This window comes from Phocoena phocoena, chromosome 1 (genome assembly GCF_963924675.1).
Source record: "Phocoena phocoena chromosome 1, mPhoPho1.1, whole genome shotgun sequence".
In the NCBI taxonomy this organism is placed as follows: domain Eukaryota; kingdom Metazoa; phylum Chordata; class Mammalia; order Artiodactyla; family Phocoenidae; genus Phocoena; species Phocoena phocoena.
The window spans coordinates 58272823-58292621 of NC_089219.1; positions in this window are offsets into that span (position 1 = coordinate 58272823).

Here is a 19799-nt window from a genome sequence, read left to right on the forward strand (position 1 = left end):
GGGTGTGTAGGCCGAAGTCGCCTCTCCCGAGGCGGCTCCCAGCGTTAGGACTACAATTCCCAGAACACACGGCGCGACAACTCTTCGCGCGCGCCTCAGAGGCGGGACCTCACCGAGGGAGTGGAGCAGCAAGCAGAGGGAGGAGAAGAGTGGTGGTGGGCGGAGCCCTGCCACCTGCTCTCGCCACCCTTAAACTCTCCGGGTCTCGAGCTGCGCTGAAAACAGGAAAACGTGACGGCTTGTTTTGCTCGGGAAAGTTCTGAGCCTTCGCTTTTACGTCCCGCCTCTGGCCCAGAGCTAACTTTCCCCACCTGTCCGGGAGGTCAAGGTGACTACCAGTCTTACAAGTGGAGACTCACAAACTTCCAGGGCTGGCGGGTTGCTGAGGTGCCGCACTTGCCTCACGAAGGCAGGACCCGCTCTGTGTCAAGTCCCTAGCTGATCGGTTGCTGGAGTCGCCCTCCTGCAGCCCCAATAATGAAGTGAGGCTCTTCTGTTTAATATGAGGCGGAATACGCTTCCTCTCGCGGGGACTGAACTCGAGCAGCAGAATCAACCCAAAAGACAAGTTGAACTATCATATGTGAGTGTTGCGCTCTTTTCTTGTGTGAAGAACGCCTTGTTGCCACTAGTGCTTTAATTGAAGTAAACTGCTGACACTGCAACACTAACCAGACGCTGGGCAAGCCTCGAAAAGGCACTGTTTGTAGAATCACTTTCTAGAGTCAATCCAATTGTCCTTTAGTGTCCGGCAAGCCAAGGATTGGGTGTCAGTAAAAAGTGCTCAAGAAATAACATTTTAGAGCATCTGAATGTGTGGTCCGCTGAGAGGTGCAGTGAGGGGAGGAAAATAATATCAGCGAATTAACTGTCATTACTAAAAGCATTGATATTAGTTGAGAATATTAAAGTCCATTAATGTAATAGAGTGTCAATGCGTATTCAGGCATATTTGGTAACGCTGTAAGTGTACTATCATAATTTTAAAACCTTTTTCCATTAACACAAAATATAGAAAAATGCATCTCTATGTTCCAGGTGCTATGAATAACCTTAATGTCGACAACAACTTGTTAGGTAGGTGGTTTTCCCATCTCACAGATGAAACCATTTCAGAGGTGAAATGACTTACCACGTTCGTATCTTTTTAAGTGCTAGTGCCAGGAGTTAACCCAGTGTTCTAACTCCACGCTGAGACTCTTGACATCAGCTCTTTAATCCAGACTCTGATTTCTGATAGAAGTCAGTCAATATAAGTTAATTTACAGTATTTAATAAGATTTAAATATTGTTGCATGTCAGGCAGGGTATGTCACATGGCCAAATGGAATCTTATCGATTTCTGAGCAGAATTTAAATCAGTTCCTTAACAGGGAAAATAAAAGAGTCGTGTTACAAGCATGTGGCAGCAAGCCTAGTGTTTTTCTTACTTCTAAATCCAGCCCCCATTCCTCAAAGTCACCTATTTCTCTGTCGCCGCAGTCCCTACCATACACACTCCCGTCTCACACGGAGACCCCACCTCCTTCCACGAGCTCTGGCTCTTGTAGCTCCTACCAAGACAAAGGACAAGGAGTGTTTGACTGTACTCTTTATGCCCCTTTGAAAATAGCGCAAGTGCCATTTGGAAGATCTCCCTGCTTTAACAACCTCTTTCTCTTTACCAAGGGCTGTTAATGTCTGCATCTTTGAGACATCTGCTACACCTCCCCCTCTTACCCCTTTCTGACCACTGCCACAAAAATGTCAGGAGCTAAAACTTGATATTTTATTAGGTACTTGGTGCACTTTACATGTGTGATCTCATTTAAGCCTCACGTCAACTCTATGAGAAAGGTATTATTATTGCCTTTTTAAGGTGAGGAAAATGAAGCACAGAGGGACTAAGTAACTTACCCACTCCTACCACAGTCTGGGGGGTGGGGCAGGCCTGTCCTTAGTTGTTTTTTATCCTGTGTACAGGTCTCTGATGTCCTCAGACAGATCTTTACGACCACCAAGCACTCTTACAACAAGAATACGTAAAGATGTGCTACATGTAGGGAAATTGTATGGCTATGAATTTTTGAGTTTCAGTCATGCTCCTCAGGGACTTTATCTATTAATATAACATAAAAATATAAATAAACGTTTGGGGAAAACGGGAAAAATTTGTAAGCACTTTCAACTTCCTTCTCTCCCTTTTGTCTCTCCTGGAATTTTGGTTAATACAGGAACTTTTTTTTTTTTTTTTTTGCGGTAGGCCTCTCACTGCTGCGGCCTCTCTACCGTTGCGGAGCACCGGCTCCGGACGTGCAGGCTCAGCGGCCATGGCTCACGGGCCCAGCCGCTCCGCGGCATGTGGGATCCTCCCGGACCGGGGCACGAACCCGCGTTCCCTGCATCGGCAGGCGGACTCTCAACCACTGCGCCACCAGGGAAGCCCTTAAAGCCCATTTTTAAAGTATACAAATAAAGCTCCAAATGCTAATTCTTTTACATATCACAATTTTATTTTATATGTAATTATTTTTGCAAATGTTTCCTTTCTTCTGAGAAGTTAAAATAGTCTTTAAAAATATTTAAAAGTTCCTGCTACTCTCAATAGAAAAAATATTGGCCAAATAAACCTCAAGAGAGAAGGAAAAGGAGACTTCTTGCAGACTTATTCAAATGAATGGCAGGAGTTGTAAGGTGACATGGTATAAGATATCACTGATTAGAAATGTAGCTTAAAATATCAGCTCTCTGTAGTGCTGCTTGAATCACATATTGTTCTCTGAAAAATACTTGTGCAACTTCACAGCCTTATCTATAGCAAGCTCTCTAGAGTTTTCTAGCAGTAAATGCTGAAAACTATCCAAATACCTTGATTAAATATCCAATATAGTTGCCTGATGTTAATGCAACTGAGAAATGGAATATTATACCTCCTTCCGGCCCTCACTTGTTTTTAGGATGCTAATACTCAGTTGTCAACCACATTACAACTTGTTTTTTACCTATTTCTAAATCTCAAGTCTCTGTTACTAACTGTTGCTATATTATAATAGTAATTACTAACAAGGACTCCAGTTTGAGCATTTGCTATGCACTTGACACTGCTGAATACCTTGCATGAGTCATTTCCTTTAATTCTCAGAACAACATTATGGAGTAAATAATATTACTCTACTCCCCTTTTACACATGGGGAAACTGTGGTTAAGTGCCTCTCCCAAATTCATATTGCCTAGAAGAATCCAGACAGTCTGACCTCACAGCCTGTTATACTTGTGAGTGGCATGATAGAGAGAACAAAGTCTTTCATGGCTACCACCTGTAGCAAAAGAAAACTATTATTCTATTATAACACTTTGGGGACACTGGATACAGGTATCATATAAATGTAAATAAGAGAATCTGATTTTTAGTGTACTCTATATAATGCATTTTTAAAACAAAATCAATAAAGGTGGTTCTTATGAAGAAAAGGGCAAATCCGCCGTGTCTGAGTATGGAATGCTAAATACAATATTCAAGTCTAGGCTCTTGCTAAAGTTAGGATATCAAAGCTAAAAATAGAAATATTACATTCTCTATTTTGTCACCTCAAACTTTCTTTGAAGGTTGATACTCTTGATTTTAAGCTTCCCTTCCTTTTTTCCCTTACATTGTACTCTTAAAAACACACACACACACAGCTTTATTGAAACATAATTCACACACCATAGAATTCACCCATCTAAAGAGTACTGTTCAAAAGTTTTTAGGATATTCACAGAGTTGTGCAGCTATTACCATTATCTAATTTTAGAACATTTTTATCACCCCCAAAAGAAACCCATACTCATTAACTATCACTCCCCCATTCCTTCCACCCCCAGCCCTGGGCAACCACTAATCTACTTACTGTCTCATAGATTTGCTTATTCTGGACATTTCATAGAAATGGATTCATGTGGTCTTTTGTGACTGGCTTCTTTTCACTTAGCATAATATTTTCTAACTTCATCCATGTTGTTGCATGTATCAGTACTTCATTCCTTTTTGTGAATAAATAATATTCCATTGTATAGATAGACTGCATTTTATTTATACATTCACCGGTTGATAGACATCTGGGTACTTCTGCTTTTTGGCTATTATGAATAATGCTGTTATGAATATTTGTTTGTAGAACTTGTATGGACATATGCTTTCATTTCTTTTGGATATATATCTAGGAATGGAATTGCTAGGTCATATGGTAACTCTGTTTAACATTTTTAGGAGCGACTGTTTTCCAAAGAGCGTGCACCATTTTACAATCCCACCAACAATTATGAGGGTTCCAAATTCTCCATATCCTGTGTGTTTGTCTTTTGATTATAGCCATCCTAGTGGGTGTGAAGTGGTATCTCATTGTAGTTTTGATTTGTATTTCCCTAATGGCTAATGACGTTGAGCATCTTTAACATGCTTATTGCCCATTTGTATATCTTCTTTGGAGAAGGTCTATTTAGATCTTTGCTATTTTCTAACTAGTATATTTTTTTTAAATTGTTGAGTTATAAGAACTCTTCATATATTCTAGATCAAGGGCCTTATCAGTTATATGATTTACATATTTTGTCCCAGTTCTGTGGGCTGACTTTTCACTTTCTTGGTGGTATCCTTTGCAGCATAAAACCTTTTTAATTTGATGTGGTCTTTTGTGATGAAGTCCAATTTATCTATTCTTCTTTGGTCACTTGTGCTTTTGTTGTCATATCTAACAAGCCTTTGCCTAACCCAAAATCACAAAGATTTACTCCTATGTTTTCTTCTAAAAGTTTTATAGATTTTTAAAATAGTATTGGCTCTTACATTTAGGCCTATAATCCATTTAAAACTAATTTTTTTGTTCCATGTATTCCCCTTCCTTTTAATTTAAATTAATTTTAAATATGTCAAACCCAAAGAAAAACTTTAGAAGGAAAAAAAAGGTGGTTATTTTTCATCTTACTATTTTAAAAACATTTTATTTTGGACATTACAATAAATTGCAAGTTTTTAGGTTTAAATACATCCAATGAAGTTCCAAATGCACCTGTATAAACCCCTTTGAAAACAGAAAATATATTTCACACTTAATACTATTTATTCATTTTGATAATAAACATTTAATTCAACAACTATTTATTGAACATCCACCTGTATGTCAAGCACTGCTCTGAGTCCTAGGGATTCTGTGGTGAACAAAACAGGCAAGGCCCTGGTCTTCGTGGACTTTACATGCTGGTGGAAAGAAGCAAAGAATAAACAAGTAAATAAATGTCACTGACATCATTTTCAGAGAATGGTACCTACTATGAGAGCATAATGTGAGGAAGGGACAACTGTTTTGGATTGTATGGTCAGAAAGCCCTCTGAGCTAAGGCCTGAACAATGAGAAGAAACCAGCCTTGCAAAGACTTTAAGAAAAAGCTGAGGAAACAGCAAGCAAGAGAACGTGAAGTAGGAAGGAGCTTGTAGATTCCAAGACAAAAAACAAAAGCAAAACCAAAAATCTCTGAGTGTGTAGCCAGATGAGCATGAGGTTGGAGTGGCGAACTGGAAGACAGATCTTACAATGAATACGAAGGTAATTTAGTCTGTATGTGCTTTCAGATTGCTTCTAATTTTCTCTGCCAAGAAGAATCCCTTGGGCTTCCCTCGTGGCGCAGTGGTTAAGAATCCGCCTGTGCAATGTGGGGGACACGGGTTTGAGCCCTGGTCCAGGAAGATCCCACATGCTGCAGAGCAACTAAGCACACGTGCCACAACTACTGAGCCTGAGCTCTAGAGCCCGCGAGCCACAACTACTGAGCCTGCACGCCTAGAGCCCGTGCTCTGCAACAAGAGAAGCAGCCACAATGAGAAGCCTGCACACCGCAACGAAGAATAGCCCTGCTCGCCGCAACTAGAGAAACCACGCATGCAGCAACAAAGACCCAACGCAGCCAAAAATAAAAAGAAATAAAAGAAATAAATTTTAAAAAAGAAGAAGAAACTAACATGGTAATAAAGCTTACAATATAAAATATGCTGGGGACTTCCCTGGTGGTCCAGTGGTAAAGAATCCGCCTTACATTGCAGGGGACGCGGGTTCCATCCCTGGTCAGGGAACTAAGATCCACATGCCGTGGGGCAACTAAGCCCACGTGCCATAACTACTGAGCTCGCGTGCCTCAACTAGAGAGGCTGCGTGCCGCAAACTACAGAGCTCACGTGCCACAACTACAGAGCCCACATGCCCTGGAGCCAGTGTGCCACAACTAGAGAAGAGAAAACCCACACACCACAACTAGAGAGAAGCCTGTGCCACAACGAAAGATCTTGCATGCCTCAGCGAAGATCCCACGTGGCACAACTAAGACCTGATGCAGCCATAAATAAATCTTTTAAAAATATTCTGTAATCAAAATTCTCATTTGTTATTCTGAAAGAAGCCAGGTCAACACATTCTTGAAGTTTTAATCTGATACTTTAGGCATTGAGAGCGCAAAGGCATTCTTATTGATCCCATAGGAGCTCAAACATTGCTTTTTTTCACTAAAAATTCCCTCTCCGTACTCTGACTGTTCTTGGCTTCTGTGAAGTAGGTTAGACGTAACAGTACCAAACAAAGATTGTTGGCAGAAGGTTTCTTCATGGTGATATCATATTATTTACCAGGAGCTACCAAAAAACTGAAATAGTACATGTGCAGGTGGTATCCCTAAAATTGAAAAATCAGAAGAGTTAATTATAAGTGCAATGCTCAGACATAATAAGCACCCAATGAATAGGAGCCGTTATCACAATAGCTTAAACCAATCTTCAGAGACACAACTCTTGATTGCTGGCTGGAATCTCTTAGGTTTCTTTCTTTTTTTTTTTTTTTTTAAAGAAGATGTTGGGGGGTAGGAGTTTATTAACTTATTATTTATTTTTGCTGTGTTGGGTCTTTGTTTCTGTGTGAGGGCTTTCTCTAGTTGTGGCAAGCGGGGGCCACTCTTCATCGCGGTGCGCAGGCCTCTCACTATCGCGGCTTCTCTTGTTGCAGAGCACAGGCTCCAGACACGCAGGCTCAGTAGCTGTGGCTCACGGGCCTAGTCGCTCCTCGGCATGTGGGATCCTCCCAGACCAGGGCTCGAACCCGTGTCCCCTGCATTAGCAGGCAGATTCCCAACCACTGCGCCACCAGGGAAGCCCTCTCTTAGGTTTCTGCTGCTGCCAGAAGAAACAAATGGTGAGGTTATAGGAGATGGATCCTTGTGGCTGACATTCATATGTGGAGATTATGTGTAGAAATTTTGGAGCAAGTTGTGTGTGTGCAGAGATCTCAGGTTAGGCAGCGACACAGGAGTGAGGGCTACAAGGCCTTGCTGCCCACGGTCACCACAGGGAGTTTCTTCCTCTAGTGCCAAGTCTGTAGAGATTGGGTTTGAATTCGTTAAGGGTATTCCTTTTAAATTTAAGCTGGGGCCTCTGCTTTCCTAGAAATTGCATACAAAATTTTGCATATTCCCAGAATAGACCTTGCTTTCATCAGATCTTTTGAAGAATTTAAGAGCAAGTATGTAGAAACAGAAAGCAAATTCGTAGTGGCAGCCTACACCCGTGGAGGGGCTTGGGGACGAATGGGTAGTGACTGCTAATGGGTGTGGGGTGATTGAAATGTTCAAAAATTTGGGAGCTCCCTGGTGGTCTAGTGGTTAGAATTCAACTCTTTCACTGCCATGGCCCAGGTTCAATCCCTGGTCATACAGCTGAGACCCCACAGGACACTTGGCCAAAAAAAAAAAAAGTTCTAAAATTAGCTTGTGGTGATGGTTGTACAACTCTGAATATACTAGAAAACATTAAATTGTAAACTTTAAATGGGTGAATTGATGGTATGTGATGGTATCTCAGTAAAGTTTTTTGTTTTTTAATGAATAGTTAAGACATTCAAAAGACTAAGGACCACTGCTGTCTGGCATGAACCTCTGATTGTGTCTTATTTTATAATCCCAGAATACAATGATCATGTGTACTATGTGCCCGGCACTAGGTGTTTTACATGCTTATGTTATATAAAAGACTTTGAAGTAGGATTGTTATCTACACTAAACATGAAACCAACAAATGGCAGAGACTAGATTTGAATTCAGTTGCATGCAGTTCCAAAAATTCATGTTCTTTCCATTATGCCACCTGTACTCCTCAAACTTTTCCAACTAAGTACCCATCATAGCTAAAAAGATATTACTTTTGAGGGCAATGTAGGATATTCTGCCCTTCCATTCTGTTCTAATCAGTCATCACACTCTAACAATTCTTCGCATTATCTCCCAAATACCTCTTCTTCTCCATCCCCATGGCCAGCACTGCAATGCAGGCCTTCATATCTCTCTAGGAGTATCACTGTGGCCCTGACTTCAAATCTCATCAGGTCTGGATTATCTGATCATATTACTCCCAGACTTGACAGCTTTTCATGGCTCCCTGTTACTTACAGGATAAAGTCCAAAGTCCTCAGCAAAGCCCTGAAGGCCTTTAATAATCTGGTGGTATCTTCTTTCCAGCCTCCTCACCTTCTTCCTGCCTCCTGCCCCATGCACCTGATTCCTTAAGCCAGGTAAAACTACTCACTCTATCCCATGCACGTGCTCCATGCTCTTTATACACCTTACAATTCACATCCTGTTCTAGTAATATGTGGCAAATTCCTTCTCATCCATCAAGTCTTACCTTCAGTTCACTTCCTGTAAGAAGCCTCCTCCAACCTTCAAATGTCATGCACGCCTACCCGCTCTTATGCTCTAATATAACTCATTTCTACTCTATTTGCAGTACTTATTACATTGCACTGTCATTATTTGTCTACTTACCTCTTCTAGTAGTTTGTAAATATTTGTGGTGGGGGTGTTTTGTTTAGCTGTTATACCCCCCAATGCCTGGTGCTTAGCACATGAGTGGATCTATTGACGGAATGTGCCCTATATTTCTCACTAGATTTCAAGTGCTTTTATTTGCAGTGCCTGGCATACTTCTATTTCCTAAGTAGCTGTTCAATGATACTTTGTGCTTATTGAGCATTTACTTGTGCCATGCACAGTACTAAGTATTTAATATAGATTAACTCATTTTAAATTCATAATAATTGTGTGAGGTCAGTGTAATCATTAACCCATTTTACGTAAGAGACCTGAGGCACAGAACGATTCACTAACAAGCTGTGTGACCTTGAGCAAGTAAATGGCAAAGCCACAATTCAGACAAAGTAGTCTGGTTCCAATGTCCGCACTCTGACGCTATGCCATACTGCCTGTGTGTGAGTGTCTGTCAAGTGAAGGAACGAATAAATAGAATCCTTTCCAACCTCTACAGGAGCAAAAGGAGTTGTTAGCCTATTTAAGGAGGGAAGATAGAAAGTCCATTAGGAACTGGAATGTGCTTAATTTCTCATGGGAATAATGTCAGATTTCACTGGGATTGGTTGAAATACTGTGAGAGCTTCAAGCATATTACAGGCAGTATAAGCAATTGTGAGTTGGCCAGTCATGCTGGGAGGTGGCAGAGCCTGGTCTTGATCCTGGGACTGTGTGAAAAAAGGCCCTCGCATCAAACCATCACCCCACTGACCTGGGGCCTGGTTCTTAACCTCTCTAAGCCTCAGGTTTCTTATCTGTTAAATAGGGATGTAATTGTTAGAGATCTCTTAGGTTTGTGAGGATTCAATGAGTTAATACTTGTAAAACACTTAAAACAAAGCAAGGCATGCTAAAAAAAAAAAAAAAGGAGGAAAAAGTTTTTTCTTGGGGAGGTTCACTAAAACCAAATAATCATTTCAGTGGTTTATGAATAGCTGCTAACACCTTTCTAAATGAGTAGAAGAGGGAAGAGAAAGCATCCAAACTTAAGCCAATTCTACTTTTTATCAAGTTTGGGAATTAAATGTTAGGAAAGAGAAGGTCATTGTAAACATTTGCTAAAGGGAAATGTTGGGGACACAGCACAAATAGATAATCACGTTAGAGATTCTCCATAGCTCATTAAGAGGTGCCTGACCATATATTTATACTTACAGAATACCTCTCTTTTGAGGAATTTAAACAACTTTTAAAATTAGATGGAACCTTTCTAGCTCAAGGGAATTCTGAATTCTGTTAATAATTTTAAGGGCTCTGTTTCCTCCATTCCCTAAATCTCCTTTCCCCCCTTTCCCCTCTAGCTACAAAATTTCCCTCAGAAACAGCTTTTTAAGATACATTTCCACTAGTAAAATCCCCAAGTTCTTTTTTGTTTATTTTGAGAGGAAATGGTTAAGAATGAAAGTAAAAGAAAACAGAGAAATACTCAGTCCCCTTGGCTGCCTGCTAGGAAAAATGCCAAATGTCAGATGAGAGGCCTTGCTGAAAGCTACCCAGCCACAAGCACAAGGGATTGGCCTACCACAAGATAATCCTCCGGGGAAATTTATACCAGCAGTCTAAAAATTAGATGGTTTTAGGAGTTCTTCTCCAACAAGGTCTCACAACCAGACTTGATAGTAAAATATTAGGGCCTTAAGCTCCCAAATCAGTTGCTAGAAAGAGCCTGAGATCTCAGGTCACACGCAAAGGATTCAAATATGTGAATGCTTTAATCTGTCTGAGAGGCCATGTAACACAGTGGTGAAACATAGGCCCTGGGGCTAGAGAGATCTCTGTTTGGATCCTGGGCCACTATTTATCTCATGGATGATTTTGCACAAATTTCTTATTCTCACCAACCTACTATTTCTTCATCTATAATATCAGAAATAAAACAGTACTCATCTCAGAGGATTGAGTGAGAATTAAATCAAAAGCCCCTAACACATTTAAGTACCCTGCTCAGTAAATGTTAATTACCCACTACCACTAGTAGTTGACAAAACGTCAGCCCTCAACATTGAAAGGTAGAGACCAGCAACTTTTTTTTTTAATTAATTAATTTTATTTATTTATTTTCGTCTGTGTTGGGTCTTCGTTGCTGTGCGCGGGCTTTCTCTAGCTGCGGTGAGCGGGGGCTACTCTTTGTTGCAATGTGCGGGCTTCTCATTGTCGTGGCTTCTCTTGTTGCGGAGCACGGGCTCTAGGTGCACAGGCTTCAGTAGTTGTGGCACGTGGGCTCAGTAGTTGTGGCTCACGGGCTCTAGAGCTCAGGCTCAGTAGTTGTGGCGCATTGGCTTAGTTGCTCCGCGGCATGTGGGATCTTCCCCGGGCCAGGGCTCGAGCCTATGTCCCTTGCATTGGCAGGAAGATTCTTAACCACTGTGCCACCAGGGAAGCCCGAAACCAGCAACTTCTAATATAGAGGCTGCAGGACCATGCTACTCTTAGGGTGTTTTCATTATGTCTACACCAGTAAGTCACCCCAGAGGATCTAGGTAGGTCTAATAACTCAACCATGAGTTTGGCAAAGGGAACCTAAAAGGTAATAACCTAAATCAAAAACAAGTTGTATACTTATTAATAACAGTAACTATTTGCATAGCTAATATATTATCCTACTTCATCATCACAATAGCCCCTAAGGGAATATCATTAGTCCTACTTTATAAATAAAGAAACTGAAGCTCTCAGTTTTCCCTACCTAACAGGTAGTGGAATTGGGATTTGTCCAAGGATTATCAAACACTACACCTTCTTTTCTTTCATCTCTACTGTAAGGCCTTTTAGTTGAAAACTGCAAGATTTTAGCAATGTAATCTAGAAAAGCTCGTTATTTTTACTCAACGTGAACTGTGGCAAAACCTCAAAAAGTAGTTCCTCCTAGCAGCCCCTACCCCACCTCAAGATCAGAACCCCCCTTAAGCACACCTCTCATCCCCCAAGCACATACTTGGTTTGAAGAGATTTTGAGCAAGTCCCATTTTAATCATATGAGACAGATACCAAAAACCAGGGCAGATGCCCCAAAGCTGTCTTGTCTAGCCACACTTGGTCATGAATGCCTGCCAACAAGGCAGAGCGCATTCAGGGAAGCCTGAAAGAGGCAGAGCACTCAAGGCAAAGCAGTGGGGTGCCCCAAACAGCCCTGTGGCAGAGTGTATTTTCCAAAGATGAACAAAACAATGTCTCATGCCACGTGCTCTCCTGCCATGTGATCTTCCAACTTCCCATCAAGAGGTGGAGTCCAGGGGCTTCCCTGGTGGCGCAGTGGTTGAGAGTCCACCTGCCGATGCAGGGGACATGGGTTTGTGCCCCGGTCTGGGAGGATCCCACATGCCGTGGAGCAGCTGGGCCCGTGAGCCATGGCCGCCGAGCCTGTGTGTCCAGAGCCTGTGCTCCGCAACGGGAGAGGCCACAACAGTGAGAGGCCCGCGCAACCACCCCCAATCAAAAAAAAAAAAAAAAAGAAAAGAGGTGGAGTCCAATGCACTTGCCCTTGTGTCTGGGCTGGTCTTCATGACTTGCTTGACCAACAGAGTGTGTTGTAAGTGATGTTCTGGTTTTTCCAAGGCTGAGTCATAAGAAGTATTTCAGCTTCTGCCTGGATCTGTTGGGCACCTCACTCTTGAGATACTGTCACTGAGAAATTCAGGCCATGCAGAGAAGTCATGTGTGGGGATTTCAGGTGACAGCCTCAGTGGCGCTCCCAACCGACAGCCAGCATCAGCTAGCAGCCTTGTAAGTGAGGCATTTGGGATATCCAGTCAAGTCAAGTCTTCAGATGACTGCAGCCTCAGCCAGGACCAGCTCCATAATTTGTAAGGCCCAGTGCAAAATGAAAATTCTGGGCTCCCTGTTCAAAATGTATTTAGAGAATCAAGATGGCAACAACAGGACATTGAACCAAGCATGAGGCCCTTCTAAGAATGGGGTCCTGTGTGACTGCACAGGTCACAGCCATGAAGCCCACCCTGGTGCTAGTAGACTCTGACTGCAACCAGTTGAGAGATCCTAAGTGAGAGCTTCCCAGCTGAGCCCAGTCAACCCATAGAACAATGATAAACTGTTATTACAATTCACTAAGTCTTGGGTTGGTTTGTTATGCAGCAATAGATCATGAGAACATTCCCACAGAACAACTGCAGTTAGCCCTAACCAAAAAATGCTAAAGATAGCAAGTCTGTGAAAGGAGCCTCTGCTGAAAAATCACACAGAAGGTTGATTGTATACAATAAAACACATAAATCCCAGATCCGGGAGTAAGGCTTCCCTGGGGTCAGAGAGATTTTTCCCCTTTGGGCAGACTCTGGGAGAAACAGGCAGGCAGTATAGCTGCCTCAGAAACAACTGAAAGAATATAATAGCATTACCATTAAAAAATAAAAGTCAAAATATGAATAAAGTATACTTTGCGATTAGATTTATTGCAGCAATGGAAAGAAGTTAAAAATGAGGGAGCCAAACCATTTTGGTTATCTCTCTAAGGTATCAGGGAGAATAAAAAGGTTTGGGGGGGGGATGCATGAATAGTTTGATTTTCTAAAAAAGTGAAAAAGTTGAATTCTGCAAACTACAGCTTAGTTATTAATACTTCAGTGATCATCCTGGGCTAGATTCTGGGATAGCATGTTCAAGGAATAGTTTGTGAATTACTAAAAGAGGAAGAACTAGAGCTTCCCTGGTGGCGCAGTGGTTGAGAGTCCGCCTGCCGATGCAGGGGACATGGGTTCGTGCCCCGGTCCAGGAGGATCCCACATGCCATGGAGCGGCTGGGTCCGTAAGCCATGACCGCTGAGCCTGCGCGTCCGGAGCCTGTGCTCCGCAACAGGAGAGGCCACAACAGTGAGAGGCCCGCGTACCACAAAAAAAAAAAAAAAAAAAAAAAAGAGGAAGAACTGATCACTAGGATCCCATACTGATTAGGAATAAATCATGGTAGACACAGGGCTTTTTTGGGCACATAGCAGGTCATCAAAAAATACTTGGTGTATGAACTAATTTTATTTCTTTTTATGATGGAGTTACCACACATTTCATAAAGAATTCAAGGCATTTAGTAAAGCATTTCATGAATTTCTTGAGGGAAAGAGAGAGAAATGTGGGCCACAGGATAGTGGAGTTAGGTGATTTGTAACTGATTAAACAATCGGCTACAAACGCTTTGTAAAAGACAGAAGGAGTAGACTACCTGGCCTATCTAGCATAGTGGAATAAAGCTTGGATTTTAATGTCATTGTTCTGCCATTTGCTAGTTACAAGATCTGGGGCAAGTTACATAATTCCTCTCGGCCTCAAGTCTCCTTGCCTTCAGAGCGGGAGTAATATCCCACATGGGATAGGCATGGAGTAGTTAAACAGAAATCCCCAGGTCAGTTGGCCCTGGAGAACCAGAGCGGGTGGTTCCTCTGCCAGGGAGACAGTTACAGCGAAAGGCAGGAAATAACCCAGGAGGAGAAGGCTTTTGAGTAAGAGGAGAGTCTTCCGGGCAGTGCTTGGCTCAGAAGGCAGTCTTCTTTTCTTTTTTTTTTTTAAACTTTTCTTAATGGCTTTCTTTTTTTTTTCTTAATTAATTAATTAATTTTATTTATTTATTTGGCTGCGTTGGGTCTCCGTTGCTGCTCGCGGGCTTTCTCTAGTTGTGGCGAGCAGGGACTGCTCTTCGTTGTGGTGTGCGGCCTTCTCATTGCGGTGGCTTCTCTTGTTGCGGAGCATGGGCTCTAGGCACACAGACTTCAGTAGTTGTGGCATGCGGGCTCAGTAGTTGGGGCTCGCGGGCTCTAGAGTGCTGGCTCAGTAGTTGGGGCTTAGTTTCTCTGCGGCATGTGGGATCTTCCCGGACCAGGGTTCAAACCCGTGTCCCCTGCAATGGCAGGCGGATTCTTAACCACTGTGCCACCAGGGAAGCCTGACAGTCTTCTTTTCAACAGACTTTAGACACAGAGGTCCCTAACAGCCTGTCCTTCCACCACAGGTCTGAGAAGAGTCCCTGGCATTCCAAAGCCTTCAGAGGGATTTTTTTTTTTTAAATACAGCAGGTTCTTATTAGTTATCTATTTTATACATATTGGTGTGTATATGTCAATCCCAGTCTCCCAGTTCATCCCACCACCACCACCCCGCCACTTTCCCCTCTTGGTGTCCATACGTTTGTGCTCTACATCTGTGTCTCTTTCTGCCCTGCAAACTGGTTCATCTGTACCATTTCTCTAGGTTCCGCATATATGCGTTAATATACAATATTTGTTTTTCTCTTTCTGACTTACTCTTCGGAGGGATTTTTGACTGGAGAGAGAGTCATGGCTCCTGATATGTGTGGTTCTCTTCTATTACTACTGTGTACAGAAACAAAACGTAAGAATAATATAAATTTAGCAATAGAAATACATAATGCAGGGAAACTCCATCCTGGAAAGACCCAACTTTGGGCAGCTTCAGAGATTGAGAGTTCTTTGCAGTTGGCAGATCAGCATTAAAATAGAAGAGCAGACAATCCAGGGACAGTCCAGGAGGCCTGACACAGAGCCTGGGCTCACGTTCAAAGCCCTCCCGTGTAGACTTTTGATATTATCTCCAAATGAGGTTATATGTTTGATTGTCCTGGAGGTATATTTACAGAATTGAAAGTGGGTTATGTTCATACGCAGTTTTAAACTGGTGTTTCATTGCTGGACCATACCACCTGTAATGTGTAATATTTTTAATAAAATTAATGAACCTAATAAGACAATTCTGTAATTATTTTGTGCATAGCTTTTTATCATACATTATTAACAAAACTGTTACTAAAAACCACTTAAACATGACCACAATTTTTGTAACTCTATTTTAGCATTTTTAAAAAACATACCAAGATTCTCAAAAAACACACATGGCCTGGGCTTCTCTCAGCCTCTGAGAGAAGGTGGACGAAAGCCAGGTTCAGCATCATGACAGTGAAAGTAGATGATTCATGCCAGGACAGCATAGGTGCCACTCACTGGCTGAATTTCTCCGGAATCAGAGATAAGCCTTGGTGATGCTGGCCTGAGCTTTATGAGTTATCGTTTGTGTGTTTGGAGGCTCTTCCTGTGTAAACAATAGTTTTCACCCTTTAAAAGAGGGGAAGTGTTATACTTAAAGCAGGAAGATATCTCAGAGATCATCATGTCCAACATCTAACCCCTTACATAAAAATGTTTTGCAGCTATTAATACCTGGGTGAAGAAAGGTAGTCCTCAATTCCTTATCCAAAACCTTTGCCAGAGGTTTTCAGAATTTTTCAGATATAAGAAAGATAATATGTGCATATAAAGTATATTATGTAACACTCTAGTGGGATATACAGCAGACCCGTAATTGTAATCAAACATTATTTCTGCACAAAAACTTATGAATATTCATACTAAGTGGGAAATAAAGACTATAAATAGCCACATAACATATGAGCTTAGTTCAGGTTTTTGCCACTAAATGAATTCAGATCAGATTATGTCTTGCCAGGAATGAGTTACAAAACTAAACCAAACCAAACTAAACACCACCAACTTTCAGCTTTTAGAACTTCTCTAATGATTTAAGCTATGCAGTTAACCCCAGTCCCACTCCAAAGGTATGTCTTCATATTAAATGGAATTTATGTATATCTAAATCTGTTTCAGTAATACTTAAACTATAAATTGAGCATGTTAGAATATGCCTTGCCCTTTGCTTTTTCATCACTGATCATTTGTTTGTTTTTTCTTTTATAAGTTCCCAAGGTAAAAGAAATCCTTCAGATACGAAAAAAGAAAGGTAGCTAGTTATTGCATAACTAGTTTTCCATATACAAGGATACCATGCTATTTTTAAACACCAAAACACCAGGGTAGTTGTTGGTATATTTTTTTTAAAACCCGAAATTGAATCATTTGTTTCAGAGGATGTATCCAAAGAATTATACACTGCATTAAAATCCCAAGTCAAACAAAGGTACATGCATTCTGACAACACCACTCCTCTGCTTTAAAAACTCTTCCAAGCATTGTTAGCTTTGTTTTAAATTTCCACTTCCCAGGTTTCCAGAGAGGTTGGCAGCTTTTCTAATGTTTATTAGGCGTTTGTACTTCCCCCAGAGCCTGTTTCTGTCAGAGGGAGTCCTTTCACAATGCACTGTAGGGAGGGTGAGTGGTGTGTGGAGGGGGTTTACAGACTGTGTATAGGTGTGGTCCAGGGGTTGGGGAGGAGGGGATTAGGAGAGGAAATGGGAAGAAAGTAGAGAGGGGAGGAAAGTGTTAGGTCCAACTCTTATCTTGTCCCTGGAGCCTAACCACCTTTTCTTCCTTGGGGCTGCCTTTCCTCAACACTCCTTCCTTCTGTCTTACAGAGTCAGATCCATTTTCTCACCTGACTCTACCATACTCCTAGGATAACTTATTTTAATTGGGATCTTCTTCCTTAGGCATAGGCATCCTCCCAGAAAAGAGTAAAGGCTCAAGGGTAGAGATGCCTAATCCTAGACCCTGGTCTTTTCCACATGGAAGAACATCTGAGGACCAAGTGTAGAGACAATGAGGACATATCTTAGCCAAGTATGGAGATACCAATCTTGTCATTTTGCTCTGGTGTTGCAACCCCTGCAGTTTTGAGTACTCCTTATACTCAAGAACTGGCATTTGTCACCAATCTTCTAGGAGATCAAATGATATCTAGTAGAAAAATCCCAGTGGGTCTACTCCAGTCTTTGACTGTCTTCACTAATCCAGACAGATAAAGAGCATGCTTTGAAAGCAGGCTGAGACACCTTGAAGTGTGTATTTAGCCTCCTTGAGTTTTCTCATCTATAAAATGTGGATTTAAAATACCCACTCCCTGTAAATCGGTGTGTAGTAGAGATAAAGAATGTAGTGTGTCTAGGTCAGTGGCAATGCACGTTAAATGTTTAAAATGTTTATTTCATCTTTTCTCCTTATAGGAACTTGTGGCCCCAGCACACTGATGGAGAAGTTATAGAAGGTAGATAAGGGAAAGGAGAAACATGGGGCCCCATATTTATAGGTCATCTTAGCTAGACCCAAAGAGAAAATTGACTGATATATCTTTTTTACATATGAAAGGTGTTGGAAGGGGAGAAAAGGACAATTTACTAGAATCTAATTATTTTCCCCAGTTTATCTGTTACTTTAGACACATCCCTTGCCTTTATCTCATTTTTATTACCTTCATGACTCTTCTAACAGAAACATGCCACAGCAAAACAGCAATAAAGTATCATCTTTGTGATCTTCCTTGAAGGCAGTGGGGCATGAGGTCAATGGTTAGTGACCAGTCTAGAATCAGATAGACTTCTTTCCAGTACCAGCTCGGCCATTTATTTTGTAACTATGGACAAATCTCAAAGCCTCTATTTCATCATCAGTAAAATGGTATAATCTTAACTCATAGGGTCACTAATTTGCTAATCAATATTTTTTTGAACACCTACCTGCCAGGTGCTGTATTAGTTGTTGAGGATAGACAGTTAACAAAACAAAATCCCATCCTTATACACCTTGCATTCTAATGGGAGACAAGAATATACCAAGAAACTTAATTATGTCAGGTGGTGACTATGGAAAAAACAAAGTCAAGTAAAAGCACTGGGGGTGAGGGAGCAGTTTATTCTCATATAAGGTGGTATGAAAGACCCCATAAGTAGGTGCCCTTTGAGTAGAGACTAAAGAAAGTGAAAGAGTAAAGTGTATTCTAGGCTGTTGTAAGATTTAAATGAGATAATGCTGATAAAATCTTAGCACAGTGTCTGGAATACACTGGGTGCCATATCAATATTAGCTGTTTAGATTATTAAAGAAGGTATTGCATTACAGGAAAGGTGAAAAGTTTTCTAGTTCCACATAAGACACTCCTGAGGGACTCTTAACCACTGCAAAAGATAGGGGTGATGGCTTTTGGGACCTTTTACATAGACATTTTATTGCTAGCAACAAAATGCCAATTCTAAGAACAAAAGTACTTCTGTAGGAGTGGGATGTTTTAAGCCAGCAAAAAAGAGTGTGGGGTAAGATATACTCCATAGAAAAGTGTTCAGATTCATATTCTCTGTGACAAGTATTCCCTATTCTGCAATTTGCATGTGTGCTAAACTATTCCCCATCATCAACAACAATAATGGCAATGATGACATTAATTATGCTGTTTATAGGTTTGTAAAAGCTTTTCTTTCGAAGACCTCAAGTGTTTTATGGACATGACCTAATTCACCCTTACAGCTTCCCCAAAGGAGGTCTAGTCCCACTTAATAGATGAGAAAACTGAGGTTTAAAGAAGCTAAGTAACTTCTTCAAGGTCAAACAATTACCTAGGCAACTCTGATCTGGATCCCAGACTTAACTTTCAGGTCAGGTCCCTTTTTGCCTGACTCTTTATCTCTCTGGATCTTGGAGATGACTAGGTGGGTGCAGTGAAAGGAAGCCATGATGTCAGATGTCAAAGTGCCCCTCCCCTGCTCATCACATAGTCAGTGATCAGTAAATCTTGTTTTGTTTTTTAAACCCTTTAAGAAGGAACTTCTTTATTCTTCCTTCCTTCCTTTCTTCTTTCTTTCTTTCTTTCTTTCTTTCTTTCTTTCTTTCTTTCTTTCTTTCTTTCTTTCTTCCTTCCTTCCTTCCTTCCTTCCCTTCTCTCTCTCTCTCTCTCTCTTTCTTTCTTTCTTTCTTTTTTGGCTGTTTTGGGTCTTTGTTGCTGTACGTGGGCTTTAGTAGTTGCGGCGTGTGGGCTCAGTAGTTCTGGCGCGCGGGCTGTAGAGCACAGTCTCAGTAGTTGTGGCGCACAGGCTTAGTTGCTCCACAGCATGTGGGATCTTCCCGGACTAGGGCTTGAACCCGTGTCCCCTGCATTGGCCCTGTACCACCAGGGAAGTCCCAAGAAGGGACTTCTTTAATGCTACCAAAATATTAAATATCTAGCACACTTCTCTGCTCTCTGATAACCACCTCATGCTTAT